The following is a 22,606-nucleotide window of genomic DNA, read 5'->3' as shown; positions in this document are numbered from 1 at the left end:
TTTGTAAAAAGAACTGGGAAGCTTACCTTTTCTTCTCTATGCTCTGAAATAGTTATCTAGGGCTTGAGGTTTTAAGAATTCAATGGTAAAACCTCCTGGGTCTGGTGCTTTTTGCAGGAAATAGTCTCTTACTAGTAAGACCAGCACTTCCATCTACGGCTCGAGATGCTATCCTCTTTCGTTCACATCTTGAGGAAACCAGTCACATTTCTTTTCAATCTCTCCCTTCAACCTATGAACATGTTTAAGTCGTAACCATCTCAAACATACATCCATGTATATACTCATACCACAAAGTATTTCCTTACCAGTTAAGTCTTGTCCAGCAGGTATTTATTCATATGAAAATAGCTATTCAAGGCACTGCGGAAAGAGAATGAGCTGTGGTTCCTGCCCTCTGCCTCCTCCTCAAGTGAGAAACACAAACATACAAAAAACTGCAAGAGCAATGTAAGGAATGACTATGCTATGCTAGGCCATCTGTCTCTTACCATTCATGCCTTGCCAAACTTCTCTATCGTGTAGTTATACTATGGCTTCAACTTTGTTTTAATCTGCCTCCAAGCTTCCTCCCTTGAGAACAGCTTTATTCAGATAATCAAATACAATAACCTTTTCAGGATCCTCATCCACCATTTTGCAGTAACATCACTTCATAGAATATTTTAAGTTTTATTGGGTACTTTCTAATTCATCCTATCATTTGATCTTCATGAAAAACTACCCTGAGAAGGCTAGGTAATTATTACTGTCATTTTGCAAGGTTCAGAAAATTAATATACTAATTATCAAAAACTTCAATCCATGGCAGATTGAGGGCCAGAAATGTATTTGTGGCTTTCTAACTCCTGGTCCAGAGTTCCCTCCTCTATGTTGTATTAACTTGATTGATTACTAACTTGAATGATTACTGATCATTCTTTTCTTGAAAATTTTTCTGGTCAACAGTGTACACATTCTTCTAGTTTCCTAGGATTGTTATTTCCATGCTTAACGTTTGTCAAAAGGATGCAGGTTCAGTGGGACACTCATCCTCGCTCGTCTTCCTCAGACACTTATCTGCACTTACAGCGTAAGTGCAGGAGAATCTCCTTTAAGTTGTAGTTCAATCTTTCTCTTCTACTTGATGAAACCTAAACATTCAGAATCGTAGAGATTGACGCTGAAAGGAGCCTTATGTATATCTAGTCCAATATCCTTACTTAATAAAAACATGAAGTTCGAATTATATAAGTCAGTAGCAGAATCTGAATAAAGGTTTAAGACAAAATTTGCCTTTTAAAACTATGAATCAGAAAGTAAACGCATACATTTGTATACAATAGATATAAAGTAATTAAACTAATTTTAAGAGTAATTATTGAAAAAACTTATTTCATTTTTGTTAGACTTCTATGTCCCTATTTCTAAGAAATTTTACTTATATAACAATATTAATAGGGGCGCCTGGGTGGCGCACTCGTTAGGCGTCTGCCTTCGGCTCAGGGCGTGATCCCAGCGTTCTAGGATCGAGCCCCACATCAGGCTCCTCCGCTAGGAGCCTGCTTCTTCCTCTCCCACTCTCCCTGCTTGTGTTCCCTCTCTCGCTGGTTGTCTCTCTCTCTGTCAAATAAATAAATAAAATCTTAAAAAAAAAACAATATTAATAATATGAGTCCATTTATTAGATTTAAAAAAACCCCCACAGAATGGCAATAGTTAAAACCTACTTAATTCTATATATTCATGAATTATCTATATTCCAGATTTTTAAAGTGAACTGGGATCAAAATCGTACCTCTACCTGCGCTAATGCTTCCCACCTAGTTGCTGTCATGACCCAGTCTACAAGGAAGAAAGATACCACCAGGCTACCTATGTAAAGCACTTAGAACACTGCCGGGCATGTGGAAAGCATTCAAATAAAACATGCCCACTACCACTGCAACAGTTACTACTATTACATATATTCACATCATTATAAATATGGCCATATCAATGAGTCAACCACATGGAAAAGAATGCTGTTGGGGTACAAGTATCTCACTCTACTTCTTTCGGTCTATTTTCCAGGTTTTGTTTTGGTGAGCAGGGCCACAACCCTTAACTATCTAGGAGCACCTCTTCAACCACTCTCAACCTTGAAGTACCTTCAGGTCTCAACATCATAGTCATGGGTTCTGAAAATTAAGAGCTCATTTTAAAAGGACATTTTATATTCCACTTGTAAACTTTTAAGCTCATTCTACCACTATGGAATACTTGAAAAATAAAAGGGAAGTTTAAACTTAAACTCCTTACCACAACAGCTTCCCTCCTCAACTTCCCATTTTTATCAGAAACAGTAATTTTTTCAGCCTGAAAATTGAAGTAACCTAAACTCTTCTCTTGCCTTTCTATACCCTTTTTTCTTTCAAATCTTATCAATTTCATAATCAACATTCCTCAAAACACAACGTCCTAAGACTCTCCTCCCTGGATGTCATAGTCAATACAGTCTACAATCACTTCCACAGTTCTGAAATCTAACAAGTTCTTAAAAGATTTTTTTCATAAAACTTCATGTCAAAACTCATCTGGACAGGGTGCCTGGCGTTGGAGGAACATGCAACTATTGATTTCGGCGTTGTAAGTTTAAGCCCCATGTTGGGTGTAGAGATTACTTAAAAATAAAATCTTAAAAAAACCCAAAACCTCATCTGGTAGTGGCAAAAAACCTGCTTTGAACTCACTGGAGGCTACTTATAGGCTTTAGTTAGCCTACTGTGACTATTTCTAGATTTCGCTACAGAAATATCAGTGTTTAATTACAATGCCTCGGACCTTGCTGGGGGTGTTACATAATATACAATATAAACACCATGTTTCCTTTCTAAAATTCAAAAGATTTTGAATTCCAAAACACAGTTGGCCTTGGGTTACAGATAAAGTATTGTGAACCAGTACGGTATTATTCCAGGAATCCTAATCTAGGCACTCTATTCTTAACTTTGTTATTTTCCCTTACACCACTCCATGCATTTCAGCCTCCATGTTTACCACCAAGCCCTTTAAGCTCTTTAATACCTCTTGGAATCACCAATTCTACTCCACCCCTACCGCTACCACACTACCCCAATCATCCCACATCTAAATGACCAGATCTATAGCTTACTTCCCTGCCACCAAAGTCTTCCTACTTGACCTATCAAGTATAGTACAGCAGATTAAAAATGCTCCTATATAACCACTTCGATAAAGATTTATTAAGTTGCATAAGAACTTAATAAACTGGAACAGATACATGAAGAGTATAAGGATAACGAGTGTGGGATTATAGACAAGTTTTTGTTACCTTGTAAACTTTATCTATAGCTGTGAAATAAAGAACTCCCTCTTTTTTGTAAACTTAATGAAATTAAAAAAATTTTCTAAGTTAACTTGTATTTATCCTGTAATTAAAACAAACAAATAAAAAATTTATTAGGCTCCTCCTCTACTTATCATTTCAACTAAAACTCTTTGGCATGGTTTTCAAGGCCTTTTCCCATTTGGTTTCACTAGATCTGGTGTCATTAACCCCTTTGGCAGTCTGAAGAAGGCTACAGATACCCTCTCAGAATATTTTTAAATGCATTAAATACAGTATGTAGGATTACAAAGAAAGTCAATTTTATTAAAAACATAATTATTTTTTAAAAATATGAGTGGTTTTAAATGCATAAATGATTACAAAGAAAACCAATTATACTGAAAGTTACCAAGTTTCTTTTAAAACCTGTATTTGTGGTATGTTAATATATACGCTTCTTTATTAACACCCAACAAAATAAAATCTAGCAGAAGTCTAAAAACCATAATTTTGAAGTAGTACTTTGAATAAATTCTATTCAGAAATATCAGCAGTTATATAGTAATTTGAAAATATCTGTGCTTTACTATTAGTAATAAAATCACAGGCACTGCTAATACTACTGTGCTTTACTGCCTAAAATCCTAATACAGACCTTCCTTGAGTTATGATGGGGTTCCATCCCAACCCACTGCAGCTTGAAACCATAAGTCAAAAAAGCATCGAATCCACTTAACCTGCAGAACATCACAGGTTAGCTTAGCCTACCTTGAATGTGCTCAGTAAGGGCAAAATCACAAGGCCTATTTTATAATAAAATGTTGAATATCTCATGTAATTTATTGGATAGTGTACTGAATGTGAAAAAGAATGGCTGTTTGGGAGCAGAATGGTTTTGTAAGCTGATATTGGTTGTTCACCCTCATGATTTTGTGGCTGACTGGGCGCCGTGGGTCGCTGCTGCTGCCCAGCATACAAAAGAGTCCGGCACTGCGTACTGCTAGCCAAGGAAAAGATCTAAATTCAAAATTTGAAGTATTATTTCTATTGAATGCATATCTCATTTGCACCATCAGAAAGCTGAAAAATTATCAGTTGAACCATTGTAAATAGGGACTGTCAGTAGAAGGAAATGCTAAATTTCAGTTACAGGTTCCTGTTAGTGAAAACAAAGATGTGGGGTCTTTTTCTCCCGTAAAGGCAGGGATTCCTCTAAATTCTGTCCTCAGACCCCTTCAGTTTCATGGAGCTAGAGTAAAACTCAGTACTAAGTCCACCTACTTTCATTTCCCACTTGTCCTCACACCTATCAGAATCCAGTCAGGCTTGTCTGAACATGTTTAACCCAGCTTTCTTTCCTGATTAGGCTAATGCCCTGGCTTAGAATGTCATTTCTCCGTCTTGATGCTTATCAAAATCTTTAACTACTTTCCAAAACCAATTCAAGCTTCATCTCCTTGAATTATTTTGCTACTGCTACAGCTCACATGGATCTCTCTATTCCTAGAACTCCCACTGTACCTGTGGGTCAATGCTTCACGATCCAACATTTAATTTGTCTCTTACAGTTTCACTTCTGTGTCTCTTCATCTAGGTTATAAGATCCCTGGGGACATAGGCTATATCCCTGTAAATAAGACACTGCTTACACATAATAAAGGCATATGGAATGTATTCAGTAAGGAAACTATTCTCAATAAATTGAGTATTAGAAGGTCATTTGTTTGACAACTTTAAGTACACAAGAAAATACATCAAGAAGGCCAAAAATGCCACTAAGCAGCTAAAGGACAACATAAATTAAGTTTAATAGTTCACTTCAATCAAAACCTAGATACTCCTATTATATTAAAAACTCAGAAGCTAGGTGGTAATGAAGTCCAAGTAATAAATCAGGAAAGGAGTGCTAAAGTAGACATAAAACAATGATTTGTTTCAAAAATATTTGCTAAGCACCTACTACACGCCAGGCACTATTCCAGATTCCACGGATTCAGTGGTAAAAAAACAAAATATTTCACACAGGAATTTACTTTTAGACCTTGGACTAGAACCTAGGGCTTCTGACTCTCATTCTGAAGCTTTGAAACAAAAAGCTATTTCTATCTTTCAGAACAGGTTAAGTGTGGAGCAAGGGGAATGTTTCCTATTTCAGAAGGTAGTAAATCATATAAAACATGATAAAGAAACATAGTTGGAGCTATTAAATGTATACACACACACACGTATAAGTAAAACCTATGTAGTGTATATATAATATAAAAATCTCTATACATAAAATCTATAAAAAACCGTTTGGGGGTAAGTTTCAATTATGTTATGCAGCATATTTATTACCTAATGAAACCAGATGAATGAGGTGTTACTCTACTCACTGATTAATGTTTTAATCACAAACACTTCATAAAGTTTTGTTTTTCTTCAAAGATCTCTATCAAGTTGACTCATTTATTTCAAAAAATATAAAAACTTATGTACCAATATCCCAGAGGTTGGGTGGGTGTGGGGTGAGGTGGTAGTAGTGATGGTGGTAAATATCGTTCTAAGTAATCTTTTTCATTGGATGAGATGAGAATAATGGGAATGCCAGTAGCAAACAAGGAACTGCGTTCCACACATTACAATTTCTACTGTTACTTATAACCAAAAAGAAATTACTTTTCCTAAAGGGAAGTTCTTAGACCAATAATAATGGAATGCAGAGTGAGTGAGGGGGAAGGCAAGCAAGGGCCTGGTGCGGAGGGACTGGAACAAGTAAAATTAACAGCCTGACAATGCCATGCTAGGAACCCAAAGTCTAAAACTGTCTAAACTTATCTAAACTGTCTAAAACTTATCTCACTGTCTTCCACCCAATAATGTACCTCTATGTCAATTATTAATTACAGAGCATGATTCTGAAGCTGGCAATTTCAGGGTCTTCAATTGTTTTCCTCTCTATATACAATCAATAGCAAAGTTCCACTGATTACTTCCACAAATATTTCTTGCATTCATGCCCCTTTCTATATCCACAATGTCCTTGTTCATGTATCTGATACCTGGACAATCACAGTAACACAACAGTCTCTTATCTGATGGCTTATTCTACTCTTAAACCTTGCTAAGCTGTACTTCATAGTGGTAACAAACTTTCTAGATCTTAAAACATAGCTGGATCACTGACATTCCTCCCCAAGAGAGGTTAACAGGTTTTGTAGAATTATACAGTACTGAGTTTCAGTAGAAGGTGGTGACACTGACCTAGGGAATTAGGAAAAGGTGCTAAGCAGGAAAAGAGACTTGAAGACCAAGAATTTACAACAAAAGAGTCAGAAGAGTTAGATAAAATTTAGGAAAGGGTGGGGTCAAGAAATTCACATGAAAATAAGCATAACAATAAGGATTATAGAGTTTTAAGTTTATTATTTTGATAGTAATTTTACGGCTAATTTATGAACTAAAGATTTTCTATAAACAGCTAACATTTATTAAGCATTTATTATTGCATCAACAATATCAGAGAAAGCTTCTTCCTATAAACTTAATTTGTTATGGACTAACATGACATATACATGTATTTATAGATACATACACACACACATATATATACACATACATGTAAAACACACTATGGATCTGGAAATAAAATACATGGCTACAAAAATAAATGTTCTCAGGGTACTTGAATCTGCATGGAACAATAAAGCCTCATGGTATTTTTGTCTTGTAAAGGTCAAAGAAATAAAGGTATATGAAAATGCTTTTGAAAGTATAATTATTACTGAAGAGAAAGTTGGCCTATAAATCTACCATCTACCTAGAAATGGGGAGAAGGACTAGGTAAGAGACAGATTTTTAAAATGTGTGTAGGGAATTTCCCATGAGACATGCTACTACGGACTAAACTCTAAGCTTAGCCTACTATTTGCAACGTGTGCCCCACTCAATACAAGAAGTCTGAGCCAAAGTTGAGATGATTTTGCATAAATCCATTACCACGAGGAAAAAAAGAACAGATAACAATAGGCAAAACGTGTGCCTCACTAACTTTGGTTAGTATTGTTGCTATGTGCGTTCTGTAGGAGTATAATGTTCCTTTGAAAGCATCAACTCAATGTACTCAGAAGAGACATATGACCATAAATAACCCAGACTCTGGAATCTCAAAAACTCATTTACTTTCAAAAGCAAGCAAGGTTACTAGCTTTAAACTTTAGCAGTGTGTGTGTCTTCACTCATTCATTCACAAATACTTACAGAGCGCTTAAGTGCCAAGGCATTGTACTAATGCTGTAAACACTTATACTTAGTGGGAGAAACTGAAAAGTAAACAGAATATTATAACACAATATGGTAAGTCCTATGATAGAGGAACTATAAGTGCTAGAAATATATAAACTATTGATAAAAAATATTATGAGTTAATTAGTTACAACAGAAAAGACTGTGGCATTTAAAAAATATTTTCTGAAATAACCTTTCTATGAAATAAACCTATCTGAATGGAACTCAGAAGATCTTTTTACCAATTCTGTAAATTGAGGCTCACCCTCTCCCTTTACCAGTTTATTTTTGGGTCTAACTCAGAAATTGAAGTCTCTTTCTTGCTAGCTATTTTGCATCCTTGTTTTTAATTTTTTTGATCTGTCTCTCTGCCTGTCCTGTTTTTACCACAGAAAGCCTATAAGGCATTTACATAATAGTGTCAAACCTTTTTCACAAAACACAAAGAAATATTTCCTTTTATAAAGGTTCAGGACAACCCTCTGAAAATAAGTAAGACACATGTGTCTATACTACTATTATAGTCCCCTTTCTATCAAATAAGCACGGTTAAATATATTATTACAGGAAATATATATCCCTCAATCACATAATTTCTGGTGCACTTAATGTCAGATACACAACAGCAGGCTGATAAATAGAACCAATCCAAGTTGAAACTTGGTAAAAGTTCTTCACGTGGTAGGAAAATATGGCACTTTGTAAATAAACCTTAGATAATAGTACAGTAAAAAGAAAAAGGTTACAGGTACAGTTTTTAGTAAATATCACCATAAATTTCTCATACATGAACTTGATTGATAGCTCTCAAATTTCTATTTCTAGCCTGGATCTCTTGCTGGAATTCTATTTTGTATACCTAATCACCTACTTGATATTTACAAGTCTAATAGGCCTTTCAAAGTTAACATGTGCAAAAACAAACTCTTGATTGCCCAGCCCAAACCTGCTACATCACTGTCTTCTCCAGTTCAGTAAACAGCGACTCTATAGTTCCAACTGCTTGGGCCAAAAACCTTAGGAGTCATCCCTGACTTCTCTTTTATGCCTCAGATCCAATTCATCAGCAATTCCTGCCCACGCAAGGTTTGAAACATATCCAAAATCTGACCTCTTCTCACCCTTTCCTGTTACTACCCTGGTCCAAGCCACTATCATCTTTCATTCGGACTACTGTAATAATTTCCAATATGGTTTCCCTGCTTAAAACTTTGCCCCACTCCCATAGTTTATTCCACATAGCAGCCTCAGTGAATCTTTAAAAAGAAAAGTTACAATCAGTTTAACAGTTTAATGAAGAAAAATATGATCCTATTGACTGTAGAAAGAGCACTTGATAAAATTCAATACCCAGTCATGATAAAAATTCTTGAAACAGAAAGGGAACGTTCTCAACCTGATAAACAGCATCTACAAAAAACTTACAGCTAACACATACTTAATGGTGAAAGACTGAATGCATTCGGGCACAAGACAAACTTGTCTGATTTCACCACTCCTATTAAACACAGTACTGGAAGTACTAGCTAGAGCAGTAAGACAAGAAAAGCAAATAAAAGGCACACAGGCTGGAAAGAAGAAATAAAACTGTCTCTATTCATAGACACATTAGAAAACCCACGGAATCTACAAAAAAACCTTCTAAAATTGTTTAGTTTACCAAGGTCGACAGAAACCAGGGCAACTAACAGAAACCTATAATACTGTTACAAACTAGCAATGAACAACTAGAAACCAAAATTAAAAACACAGTATCATTTATAAATGCTCCAAAAAACGTACATAGGCATAAGTCTAACAAAACATGTATAAGGTTTGTGTGTTGGAAACTGCACAATGCTGATGAAAGAAATCAAAGACCACCTAGAGGTAAGGAGAGATATACTGTGTTCACAGATTGAAAGACTCAACAAAGTAAAGATGCAAATTTTCTTCAAACTGATCTATAGATTTAATGGAGTTCCTACCAAAATCCCAGGATTTTTGTAAAATTTTATAAATTTTACATGGAAAGGAACTGGAATAGTTTTAACAAATCTGAAAAAAGGCAAATTAAACTGGAGGAATTTTACCACCTGATTTTAAGACTTACTACATATAGTGACAGTAATCAAGATAGTTACTAATGGAGGGATAGACACAAAGATCAATGGAATGGAACAGAGAATACAGAAATAAACCCTTACAAATACAACCATCTGATTTTTGACACAGGTACAAAAGCAATTCAATGGAGGAAAGATACAATTTTTCAACAAATGGTGCTGGAACAACGAGGGCATCCATAGACAAAAATGGACCTGAATCTAAACTTCGATTCTTAGGGGCACCTGGGTAGCTCAGTCGGTTAAGTGTCTGCCTTTGGCTCAGGTCATGATCCTGGGGTCCTGGTATCAAGTCCCGCATCGGGCTCCCGGCTCAGCAAACAGTCTGCTTCTCCCTCTGCCTTTCCCCTGCTTGTGTGCGTACTCTCTCAAATAAATAAAATCTTTTTTTTAAATATATAAAATCTTTTTAAAAAACCACATCTTAAATAAAAATTGAGTCAAAATGGTCATAGATCTATATATCCAAAATGTAACAGTTTCAGAAAACTTACAGAAGAAAATTTGGGATCTAAGGTTAAGCAATGAGTTCTTAGACTTGACAACAAAGGCACAATCCACAAAAGGAAAAATGGATAAGTACGACCTCATCAAGATTCTAGTTCTGTATCTTGACTGTGCTGGTTACACAAATCTTACATATGATAAAAAGATATACAGCCATACATATACAATGTGAACAAATAAACATGTTCTAAAAAATGAGGGGGGGGGAAGGCAAATAGATCATGTCTTAAAACCCTTCAGGGCTTCCTTTCACATCCTGAATAAAATCTAAATTCTTTACTACAATCTAAAGATACTGCATGAAATACATACATGGATCTCATCTACCCTTTCCCTCTCTCTTAGCACCAACTACAGTGGCCTTCCTGCTCTCGGAACATGGCAAGCATGCCCCCATCTAAAGGCCTCTGCACTTGCTATTGCCTCTATTTGGAAAGCTTTTTCCCTTTATCGCTTCATCAGGTACCTACTCAAATGTCATCTAATCAGAAGTCTTCCCAGTCTTTCCCCAACAAAATGATATCTTCCTTCTCTTTTCTCTCTATAGGAACCTTGAAACGAACAAAAAGAACTCATATATTCCTCACCTGTTATTGCCCAGGTATGTTCTTACACTGGTAAATGGCAGGTATTACACTATGCGCTCAGGTACTCAAGCCAGGGCATGTGTGACCATTACCTTGTTTTATTTCACACTCAGTATTCTCAAGTTCATTACGTACTCTTCTCTTTAATCATTGCCTTAATTCATTACTCCGGTTCCTTATCCAAATACATGGTTATAAGGCCTGCCTCTCCTGTCCAAGCCTGGCTCTTTTCCTAATATTCTGTACACTACAGCCAGAAGTAACTTTAGAATGTTAATTTAAGCACTTGCCTTCCACCATTTATAGACGGAAGGCAAATCTACCTTACAGAGCATACAGGTATTTTCATGCTGTCTTCTAATTCTTCACCTCATTTCCTACTAACCCCTCACTACTGCCTATGCATGGTGAAACTACTCAGTTACTGGAGGTGTGTCGACCTTCCTCCCTCTATCCTTCACACATGTTGTTTTCTCTGACAGAAAATGGCCTCTCTTCTCCCAGCTCGTACTCCTTGTTTGACATACACTCAAATTAAACATCACCCTTCCTATGAAGATTTCACTCTCGTAACCCTTCATCCCTCAGAGTCAGACACTCCTCCTACAAATTCCTTAAGGGTTTTATGTTTAACACTATCACTGCATTTGTTACAGAATAGCGTACTAGTTTGTACACATGTCTGTTGAAGGCAAGACCTATATCTTATTCACCTTTCCATCTCTGTCACTTAGCAAAGTACCTAGCACACAGCAGAAACTCAAAACTATTGGATAAGCGAATCAGGTTAACTAATAAAGAATGCAGACACGAGGCACAGTGGAAGAATGAGTCAGGCAAGATTCCCTGGGTTAGCCAATTATTTTGCACAGGTGTGTCATTAAAGGCATCTGACACAAATTCTGCAGAGTTTCTTTTTATTCTTTTGATCACGTGACAGCCTATAAAAGTTGAAGTACTAATCCTATAGCTTGGTTTGGCTAAGATCACCAGTTCAATCTTCCCATGAACAGTTCAAGCTACCTTCCCCAAGGAAGAGTACTTCTTGTTCCACTTGCAGACATACAGGAATGGCTCTGAACAGTAATCCTGTAAATTCATGCCATTGTTCATGAGGGGAAAATCACCTGAAGAGAATGAGGATGTCTCACTCAGGCTGACCAATTACCTTACCTACAAAAACCCTGGGGGGAAAAAACTCACAAAAAAAGAAAGAAGAAAAGAAGGAGAGAAAGAAAGAAGAAATAGGCAAGCTGGCAAGCTCAACGATACATGTCAATACATTTTCCTACGTAAAAAAGCAGAATCGTCCATGTGGAAATGGAAGTTTATTTTTCCATTTCCTAAGAAAATCATCATAAAGTGGCAAACAGTACTTAGTTAAGTACCGTTCAGGTAAATGCTAGTTACAAGGTAAACAGCAAGTTGCTCTTAAAGCAAATACACAGTATCTGCATTTCCACCAACTTTTGACAATATCTTAGATATCTCCTAAGTACTTGTTTTCTCTTCATTTCTAGCAACTGTGTAACTGTGATGCCTACACACAACTGCTTCAGTTGCAAAGAGTAAATCTCCGTGTTTATCAGGTCACTATCTGCAACGATACAATCTGTGCGCAGTGGATTAAAATGCAACATACACTTGAGTTCTGAATTCTTTTCAAAAACAAGTGTTTTTGCCTTGTCTTCTCTAGAACTATTTTTTAGGGATGACTTAGCACCAATAAAAGCCTATGATCAGGAAATGCTAGTACGAAAGACAGGACAGCCCACAGAAAGTCAAGAATATGGAAGCAAGTATCTATCTTTACCTTATCTTTATACCATAGATTTGAATGTAATTAATCCTTAAAGGTAGACCTCAATTTAAATTCTTATGCAAATGATTATTGATTTGCTACATATAAGATGAACTCTGTTGCAAAGGGCAAAAAAGCAAAATTAATTTGCTGACCTAATTATTACTGGTATTAAGTGACCCATCTGAAAGGTTCTGAAAATATGTTGTTTTTAAAATAATGGTATTTGAGGAAAACAAAAATGGTCTTTGAGGAAAACAAAAATTCTATAAATAATCCTACACACTACATACTGACTTTGCTAAAACTATTTAGCATAGAAAGAATACTGAAAAGATCAACATATACTTCATAATCCTCTCTGCAATAATGTTATTTATCTAATGAATAATGGCTAGATATCCATTATTCTTTGAGCTTCTGGGTTTATTTTACAGACTGCACAAAAACTGCACGTGTGTAAAACATATTTATTACCTCTAGGGTTAGAGATTTCATATACACACTACAAAATGTTCTAAACATACTTTTTCTTTATTCATTCATTCATTCCTTCATATTGTTTAACAGTAACCACAGCAGCTGAATTTATATTTTAGTAATAAGTTATTTGTATTACTTACAATTCCAGGAAAAGTTCTGAAGTTTACTGGGTGATCAATAAACAAATGGTATTTATTAATATGTAAAATATTATTTATGCAGATAGCACCTCATACTAATTAGTAGAGCAAAATATTCTACAACAATCACATTAGGACACACAATAGATTAAGATAAAAAAACTTTTAGGAAATAAAGCAAAAAATCACAGTTAATCCAATAATAAATAAACATTGGGAAACTTAGCACTATATTCCTTTTGATTGTGAAATACAGACACAGAAGAGTATTATCAAAATAACTAAAAAAATATTAACTAGGAACTTAAAACAGAAAAGATACAAAGATCATTTTATATAAAGTAGCACAAGTTTTATGGTATTTTATTTAACCTCATATTTAAGGTGTTTTCAAATATGATTCATGCCAATTTTCTAATTAGAAAGAACTTAATTATGAGCATGGACTACTTTCGAATTGAAAATGTAGGCTTTTTCACAGGAAAAGGTAAGGAAAATACAAAGAAGTCACACGTTTCTTTTGTGATTAAAAAATAATGATGATGCTTTGTTTGTTTCATCCTTGGTCTAAAGAGTAACAGTAAATTAAACAGTAGAGAAATTATTTCTTTTTCATTCTATTTGTTGAGCAAAAATAAAGTAAGTACCCCGAAGGAAAAAACAAAGCAAAACTCCAAATGTAAAATTACTTCTAATTACTTAAGCTCTATGTCTAATGTAACTACAACAAGAATTTGCCTTTTTCTATTTGAAAGATTAATACTTTAAAAAATTAAACTTGACTAACTAAATAGAAGGTGCTCAATATGAAGCTAACATGAGAAAGTTACACTAAAGAAAAGCTGCCTTGAAAAGCACAGGGTATCATAGGATATATTTTGCATTCTGTTTACTGATCCCTACTAGGTCCTATGTCAGTACAGTACTACGTAACATCAGAAATACAAATAATATAGTTAAAACTACCATTTAAGATAGGTATTAGTACACATTATTTTTCAAAAGAAAAGTCCTAGGCTCAAAGAGTTTGAGCAATTAATCTAAGGCCATACTTAAGCCAGCAATACAACCCAGGAGTTGAACTGGGGCTCATCTGACTTTAAAGCTCAGGTCTTTTCTTATTAAACCTCACTGAACCTTACCACGGTAAAATTAAGATATTTAGTTAAAGGGGTAGATATTGACAAGTTAAGAGACCAAATCAAAATCAAAAGTATTATTTTCTTCAGTTGCTGACATAATTAAAACTAAGTAAACTCCCCTCATCTCCTATCTCTCTAGTTCATAGAATTACTATTTTTGTTGATTTGTCTGACTACGCAAAACTTGCCTGGTGTGAGAACCACATTCTGCAAGGTCAAGTTGCTGATTTCAAGTTTTTGTTTGTATTGGCAAGTATTTTCTCTCATTGATAAGGAATGGAAAAATCATTCCACTGAATTGCCATTGGCTCTATACTGATGAACAAGCAGTATCTGTGGCCTGCCCAGCTGGCAAAATGACAAAAAGCAAACCTGTGATGTGCTCAGGTTTGCTAACATCCAAAAGGTTAACATTAAGATAGGCCAAAAGAAAATTTTCCTTAACATAAATGTTAAGAGTGCTAAAACTCTAATAGTATTATCTATTAATTCAGACAGAAGTATGGTTAATAAACCAGGGAATAAGTAGAATTTAGTAATCGGAAGGACTCTTTCACACACTTTTTTGGGGGAGGGGCAATAATTTGCTGTCATTCTCCCACAACCTGTCTTCTGCACCAGGCAAACAGGCAAGTGAAAGGGTCAGAATTACCCCGCAGAAATGTTCAAGACTTTGCTGGTAACACTAATCTCTGTACTATATCTAGTAATGCGGCATTGCTTTGACTTACTGTTTTGGTAAGATTGGGTGGGGGTACCGGTTGTAGGGATCACACACTTTGATGGTTAAATCTTTTGAATAATTTATTAGTAACAACCAGCATTCCTATATTTCCACCAAAATCTTTGTTAAATTCTATATTACTCTTGCTTCTCTCCTGTCTCTTTCTCTGCAGAAGACCTTCCCAACCTCTATTATTTGACTTCTGTGACTTATACTAGGACTGTTTTTGTTTTTCTTAAGTGAAACAAGAATGCCATTTTCTTTAACGATACAATTAAAATACTACAAATTCTTACAATGCCCTCATCTATGTTCTACCGGTGGGTGGATAAATCAGACTTTCTTCCTGAAGCCACTCAAACTGACACTCTGTAGGAATATTCCTTTTTAGTGGTAGGTTGTTAGAGTTCAAAACAAGTAAACAAAAAACCACAAGAATATCAAAATATTCAATTGTATGTATTTCTATCTCATTTCTACAACAGTATCATAACACATCAAATTTGAATATAAAGCAATTTGCTCCTATATACCTTTGAAGGACATTTTTTAAAAAGCCAAGAAATATTTTGTATAAATGACTAAATGTCTTAGGACTTGAGGAAATCTTAGGTTTTTTAAGAAAGCTAAAATTACTATTCATTAGGCAGAGGATAACTTGCCACAAACAGGAAAAAGCTGGCTGATGCTAAGATTTAAACATATGAAAAATGGTTACTGTTAAAGTAGGGTGGGGTGGGATGGTTTTCTGTGAAAAAAACAAAAAACAAAAACACCAATATGCCCCACATCATAAGAATGTAACAACGTGACTGAGCCATTTAATTCATAAGGCCAGTATAAATCTATAGTTTCATTGAAAGTGCCTTAAAGAGAAAGATAAACTTGCCTTTTAACAGTTAAGGGCATATAATCATGCGTGAATTATTTTTTCTATTTTTCTTATAATGACTGCTATTCACTTTTTCACTTGAATGTCAACAACTTCATAGGAATAGGTTAATAAATCCCAATCTGGCTGCAAATAACTGATTTATTCCTTCCAATTTCTATGGTATTTTTCAAATTTTTGGGTAGATTAAAAAAAAATGGCGTTCAGAAGACCTTGCCTGACACCTCAGTCTGTGCTTAGAGATTCAAAGACTTAAGCCCAGTAGTCACTTTTCAAACTCAGAAGTGGCTTACCACCAAAATGAGCTGTGATACGCAGAAAAACTAAACCATTCAACATTTAACATACAATATTTCTTGAGCTCTTAAGCAGAGACCAACCACTGAAGATAGGGTGAAGTCAATACTGAAATGAAAATAAGCCATGGTCTGTCCTTGAGAAGCTCAGTTAGTGATCTTCCAGAATAAAAAAGAAAAATACTTCAGTTTGATTGGCTATTCCGCTCTACCCTCAAAAAAACTCATCAACAATTTGCACTCTTTTATCTTTGTAAAAGTCTTCCTTAATACTTTGTGAATTCTTTGGATTACCTCCTACACACAATAAAGAAGTAATAAATAATGAAAAGAACAAACATTTATTGAATGCTTACAATATGCCAGGCTGTACTAAATGTTTCCAACTATTTGTATAAATTGGAATCTTAACACACTAGTTGTGTGTACCTGTCAAAATGCTCAGATTCAGCTCGTCAACCTTAATAAACTATGTCACAATGTTCTGTCAGCAGAAAAACACTAAGTTTACACCTGGTATCACATTGACTAGGCAACTGTACCAATGTCCCAGACAGTACTAGTGACTATAAGTTACAGGTGCATTTTAATTAACCTTATGTATCAGACAAGAATGCTTTAGTTGTTCAAATGAAATATATACTAAACAATGCCCCACAGTGTTATGAGAGCTTCTTGGAAGGGTCATCAACTTTGTTTGACAGAACTTTCTGATAAGTAGTAAACAAAAATGTTACAACTTACCCTTCTATATATCAGATAATTGACACAAAATGTATAATTTATAATCACATCAACCTTGCTGATATTACACTCCTTCTAGAGAGAAGAAAACAAGTTCAGAAAGGCTACAAAATTGTAATCCTCTCTGATTCACAAAGCTAGTCAGTGGCAAAACCAGGATAGCAAACTCTAGATTTTCTGTTGAGCCACAAAGCAGTTTTCTGAAGTACTAACAATTGGAAATTGCTATCAGTGGAAACTATAACTTTCAAGTACAAACATAATTGTGTTCGCAAGTTATAAAGTACATTCTTAAAGAAAAAACTTATTTAAGTTTTTGTTTTTGAAATCAAGGATAGTATTGACCATACAGTTCTGAAAACAGCAAATAACCAATGTCCATTCTCCAACCCACTTTTCTGTTTTTTCTCCACAGTACTTTTTCATCCTAGACATACTACATTTTACTCATTTGTTTTTCACTACTAAAATGTAAACTACATAAGGACAGAAAATTTGTCTATGTCAGTTCACTGCTGCCATCTCCAACATCACAAAGGTCCTTGGCACATAGTAAGTGCTTAATAAGTATTTGTGAAGTGAATGAAAGCTTGGCACCCAGTAGGCATTTAGTAAATATTAGCGTCTTTCTTTCCTTTACTATAAAAGAAATACTAAAAAGTTATTAAGTTATTAAAGGTCAAAAAAAATTCATCGCTCCCTTGATAACCCCAAATTTTGAACTGGAACAGAAGATTAGAAATGCAATAATTTATTAAAATTTTATGTTAAAAATATTAAGAAGCAAATCAAAAAGACATCCAGCAATTTATCAAGCATTAAGGGGGGGGTGTCTACATAAACTATATTTTGAAAAAATTCACTTTTAAGTGCCTAAACTTTAATCGATTTTCATAGGTATGTTTTGTTGATATTAAGATCTATAATTTTAGTTTGTGGAAATTCTGATTTGGATCTCCTAAAATATCAACTTGTCAGCTGACACTTTTTACTGTGTTTTAACAGTAGCTCATTCCTTTTCCAAGGATTAAGAAATTAGAAAACTAAGCATATTCTGTAAAGTGACTCAATAAAAATCAGAGTGAAAAGTCTAAATGAAATGCTTAACTTTAATGCTAGAAGGTCAGTAGTATTACTTGGTACTAAACATTGTGTTTTGAGGGATGGAATATTTAGAAAACAAAAAGAAAGCCATTCTTAATCTATTGACTCTATCAAGATCACAGTCAGGTTTAGTGGTCAACAAAAGAGAATGCTGACAGTACAATACTAGCTATCCCTAAGAGTACTTCCTCAGGTTTTTTAGCTTTCCGATTAAGCAAGTGTCCTCGATTTTATACGGCCTGAATCATAAGAAATGAAATGTTAAACTACTGTGTTTTTGAAATATGAACCAGAGATAAATAATATGAATGTACATGCATTTAAATTTCACATAATTTCAATGTCTCCAAATCCTTACCACTTTGATACAGTTTTATTTCATATTTCATAAAGATTTTATTTATTTGTCAGAGAAAAAGGAAGAGCACAAGCTGGGGAAGCAGTAGACAGAGGGAGAAGCAAGGCTCCTCGCTGAGCAAGGAGCCCGATACAGGATTCGATCCCAGAACCCTGGGATCACAACCTGAGCCAAAGGCGGATGCTTAACCAACTGAGCCACTCAGGCATCCCTTGATACAGAAGGTTTTAAATAAGATGACATACATATGGTCAGAGTTTATCAAAAGATTCAGAGCAAATATCCTTAGTACAGTTCAGCATGATCATTTTCCTATGCTTGGCAGCCACCGCTACCCACCTCTATAAATTTCTAGCTACCTAAAACTGTTCATCTAATAATCCCTTATCTTCTCATTACTATTTTGCCCCAATCTTCACGTTTGCTTCTGTAATTACCTCATAATCCTTCTATTACAGACAGTCCCAATCTCAGATGGATCGAATAAAGATGACATAAGTGAAACAAAGGAAAAGTGCTACTATGTTCTCTGGGTCATGGGAGCCTGGCCAGGTAGAGATATAATGGAATTGAAGCGTTTCTGAATTACAGTTTAACTTACAAACTTTACATATTGGAAGGATTATCTGATACCTTTTTCTAAACATCTATAAAAGACAAAAATTCCCTCTTAAAGTATTTTGATGATTGTTAAAAAAATAAACTTTTAGTCTTAATCAGTTTATGTATCTTAAGAAATGTTTAGAAAATTCAGACATCCCTCAAAGAATTTTTGGCATGAAATGTATAGTTTCATGTAAATGGTCTACATTAGACCTATTTTTCAAAATGCAGTGTGTTCACAGATATGTGTACATTTCACCCTGAACAGTATTTTGAGAAAAGAATTTTTCTTACAGAGAAAATGATAAGAAATAGAATAAAATTTTATTTTTATCACGTTAAGACAATTACCCATGTTACTAATACTAACTACTAATACTAACGAAGGAATACTCATTAACATAATTGGGGATCTGGGTAGTGTCTACCTAACTCTGCAGAGTTTAAAAACCTCATTTCATTAGTTGTAATAATTGTATGCAAGTCTTTAAACAATCTTTAGTTGAAGGCAAGTACTTCTTTCCACTAAAAGAGGACCAAATATAGATGTTATTTCAATCAAACAGGATTGATTTAAATCAAAATATATTTTTCAGGAAACTGGTATCAGATGAGACTCCCATTATTTACCCACTTCTTAATGAGGTACAATAGCACAGGCTTTACTACTATTTGACAGTTCACTTAAAAGGGGTGAATAATTGCAGTTCATCAGTGTCCTATGAGAATACTTTTAAACTCAGAAAGTTATTCCACGTACCCAAGAGAAAAAATGAAATAGTGGATGAATTACTCATCTAATTAACACATTCAACTTTCAGTTGATCCTTTAAAGATTTAAATCATAAGATCCTATATTAGAAACTGATTAGATTAAAGGGAGAAAAAAAAAAAAACCCAACAGAAGTTCTGAATCACTGGAATTTTTGTTCTATTTCCTGTTAACACACTGATGGTACCATCACTCAATATATTTGTTCCATACACATTTTTAAATGTTTCAGGATCCCTTTTAAACTAACTTGGCCCTAATTTAATTTGTAGCTCATTTATCTGACAATTCCTTCCATTGTTTCTAATTTGAGTGCTCAGCCAAAACATACAATAAGATGAAAAGCATGTCTTCCTTTATTAGAAAATGCAATGGTTTCAAACTGAAGTTTCAAACTGCAGGGTTTATGAAAACCAATCATGATTTCACTGTCACCAAAAAAGGGTGCCAATACTCTGCTACTGTAGGAAGAAAAGTGTGGCAACCAGTTAATAGTGTAAAAACTGAAAGCAAAAATTCTATTCCATGCCCACCAAAATTCCCAGCCAAATCTGATATTGCATAATGAGCAACATTCTCTTCTGAGCTAAAGCACAAATCAGTTCCTTTTATAAAAAGTGAATCAACCTGACCCTAAAATTTGACACTTTACAAACTTACCTAAAACAGACAAAATGGATGCAAAATTATACTGCCTCACTGTTGTCTCAAACACGACCTTAGTGTTCAAGAACTTTCCAGTGAATAAAAACTCTTGAAAACAGCCTCGCACTGGGGACCTGAATTTCATGAACTACTGAGAAATCCCTGGGAAGCTGCAAATTCCCTCCACTCTCCTGGAAACCCCTCTTATCAGAAACATTTGAAGAATTTCTCCACAACAATTAAGCGGACTTGAAGAATGGAAACCTAACATCTCAAATATACTATATATGGAATGAAACGTGGCCAAACACATAAATACAAACTCACACGGTCTCTGAAACTTTGGTATACAACTCTGCCCGAGCAACCCGACAGCATCAGCAACAGAAAGATACACCTGTCACCTGTTCAGCTATATCCAGACCCTTTCAGCCTCCCTGCTACAACCACAATCTTAGGGTTGGAGGTCGATCGGACACAACACTAGAATTATCCGGGGAAATCGAGGGGGCCACATATTCACAGCAGGGCTTGCTCCCCATTTCAAGTAGGTTGCAGAAAACCAACACTGCAAAGGGAACGAAGTTCTCCCCCCGTCGCCACACAACTCTTTCAGTCTCTCCCCCCAACACCCTCGCTAAATCATCTTTATCCGGACCACGGCTCCCCAAAAAGGAGTTTTCCTTTCCCCCACCCCCATCTCACACATGCCTGAGGGGCGGGCCGGGGGCACCGGTGCAGGCAGGGGCCCTCCCCACCCCCGGCACCCTCCCCTACCCGGGGCTCTCCCCGGCTCCCGACTCCAATGAATGTCCCCCTCCCCCTACACACATACTCCCCGGAGCCCAGGCCCGGCCCGAGGCTCCCCACCCCCACCCGGTCGGGAGGACTTGGGGGGCCTCCCACTCTGCCTCGCCACTGGGTGAGGAAGGAGGCAGAGGGAGGAAGAGTGAGAGGAAGAAGCGGACGCCCCGCAAGGGCCCTGCCAGTCAGCAGAGCCCCTTCCAGACGAAGGGGGGGTGCGGGGAGCTGAGGGCAGAGCCGGGACTGGGGATCCCGCCGAGGCCCGGCAGTGCTGTCCGTTTACCCTTCGCCGCCGCCGCCGCCGCTTCCCCCTCCTCCTCCTCGGCCGCCGCCGCCGCCTCTCCCACTAGGGCAGCCGTCTCCACCGCCGCCGCTGCCGCCTCCACCACCACGGCTGCCGCCAGCGCCGCCGCCGCCTCCGATTCCACCCGGCAGGGGGGACACCTCAGCCCTCCCTCCCTCCCCGCTCAGCCCCTCCGATCGGCCGCCGCCGCCAACTCCCTCCGGCCGCTGCTGCCGCGGCTCGTGGCTGAGGGGGAGGGGAGGAGAGGGGGTCGGGCTGGGTCGCCCCGCCGGCGGCTGCTGCAGATCAAAAACGCTGGCTGGGTGGCGTCGCCGCTCCCCGCTCTTCGGCTCCGGCTCGCTCGGCCTCCCTACCTCCCTCTGCCCCCACCCCCCTCGCGCTCGCCTGCCCTCCCCCCACCCCCCCAAGCTCTCGCTCGCTCTCGCCGCGGCTCCGCCAGCCCAGTGCAAATCAAAATACTGTCACACAATATGGCGGCGCAGCCGCCGGCAAACACCGCGAGATCTGCGGCCGCTGCTGAGGCGGCGGCTGTGACGAGGCCTCCCCCAACCGGCCGGCGGCGGCGGCAGCGGCGGCGCGGGGATGCTTTTTCTCCGCCCTGCACCCCTCCCCCGACACTCGCAGACTCCACTCCCGCGTAGCGAAGGCCGGAGGGAGAACCCTGCTCCGCGATGCGAACTGGCGCTGGTCGCTGCCGGGGCAGTGCAAGAGGGGCCGCCGGCGCAAAGAGCTCGGGGAGGGCCCGGGATCCTACGTTTTTAAATCCCGACCTCCCGTAGTTTGGAGGGCTCTGTGTGTGCGTGTGTGTGCGCGGAGAAAGTGCAAGTTCCTCCACCCCAAGGGGGCCGGTAGCAGTTTGCGCTGAAAGGCGAAAGGAGCTGCAGCTCCGTCTGCACGGCCCGTCCGGAAGCGGGCGGCGGGACCTGCCCCGGGTTGGCTGCGCCCGCGGGGTGGGGGCCTCGTGCTCGAGGCTGGGGGTGGCCCCGGCGCAACGACGGCTCCGCGCCTCCCGCGGGCCC

The 22,606-nt window shown here is 37.6% G+C and overlaps 1 protein-coding gene across 3 annotated transcripts in view; it reads right to left on the bottom strand.

Moving 5' to 3' along the window:
* TAB2 (TGF-beta activated kinase 1 (MAP3K7) binding protein 2) overlaps window positions 1-21,975 on the bottom strand; it is an 86,191-nt gene extending 64,216 nt beyond the window's left edge. For 2 of the 3 annotated variants that reach the window (XM_045805316.2, XM_087865576.1), the window contains exon 1: window positions 21,567-21,975. The gene's annotated coding sequence lies outside the window, so the exon portion shown is untranslated. Of the gene's footprint in view, window positions 1-308; window positions 1,288-21,566 lie in introns of those variants that run through there. The other variant, XM_045805317.2, reaches the window with a different exon arrangement.
* Between the last annotated feature and the right edge of the window lie 631 nt (window positions 21,976-22,606).

This window comes from Ursus americanus, chromosome 11, assembly GCF_024610735.1.
Source record: "Ursus americanus isolate L20-20 chromosome 11, mUrsAme1.1.p, whole genome shotgun sequence".
In the NCBI taxonomy this organism is placed as follows: domain Eukaryota; kingdom Metazoa; phylum Chordata; class Mammalia; order Carnivora; family Ursidae; genus Ursus; species Ursus americanus.
This window is presented reverse-complemented; position numbering and strand designations above follow the sequence as displayed.